We start from the raw sequence: 996 nt of genomic DNA, 5'->3' as shown, positions 1-996 counted from the left end.
AGGCTCAACCTGATTGGCGGAATGCGTCTCTTTGTCCACCAATACGATTCCACTTTACAAACTGCAAGGATTTTGTAGTCCAAAAGCCCGCCACCATCAACGACAATGCTGTAGTAGTAGATTCATTCAAAGATATAGATTACAATTTTTTTTTTTAGAAAATTTCCTGTTTTTATATTTAAAGTACTTGCAGACGTTCTTTATGATCCACAGGACTAATCTTTCATTTATATATCCAGAAATATGTTCACATAGCAACACAAAATATGCTTGACAATAAAAAAAATCATTCAAACCCCATTATTCTGTTTGGCTGCCTATCTCAATACCTGGATTTACATCTGGGCTTGTAAATGCTCCTGAGTTTCTGGGTCTGGTTTGAATTAAGAAAATATTGCATCCACCTATCAGTAAATCCAGCCATTTATTCATCTGCAGGTTCTGCATTTACAGTCTGACCTCACATTGTCTGCGAGGTCAATGAACCATTGACCTCGCATTGATGTCTAACAATGCAAGGTCATTGTTAGAGGTCAATGACCTCTATCAATGACCTTGGAGGTCAAACAATGACCTTAGAAAATTGAGCCTCTAACACTCAATTTGCCACTATGCCTGATACATTTATTCTAAAACCTGTACTGAAAGTGACTGGATTACTAATCTTTTTTATCATTCTTAGTCTTATCTATTTCAAAGTGCCTTTTGTGATAAGGGCCCTGCATGTCCATCCATCCATCCATCCATCCATCCATCCATTTTCTTACACCCTTGTCCCTAGTGGGGTCAGGAGGTGCTGGTGCCTATCTCCAGCTAACGTTCCGGGCGAGAGGCGGGGTCACCCTGGACAGGTGGCCAGCCTGTCGTAGAGACAGACAGGACAAACAACCATACACACACACACTCACGCCTAGGGAAATTTTTAGAGAGAGGGCCCTGCATGTGTATCTACAAGACCCTCATGGTAAATCTGTGGTCCAAAAAAAACTTAATTAG

This window comes from Xiphophorus maculatus, chromosome 3 (assembly GCF_002775205.1).
Source record: "Xiphophorus maculatus strain JP 163 A chromosome 3, X_maculatus-5.0-male, whole genome shotgun sequence".
NCBI lineage: Eukaryota > Metazoa > Chordata > Actinopteri > Cyprinodontiformes > Poeciliidae > Xiphophorus > Xiphophorus maculatus.
This window is presented reverse-complemented; position numbering follows the sequence as displayed.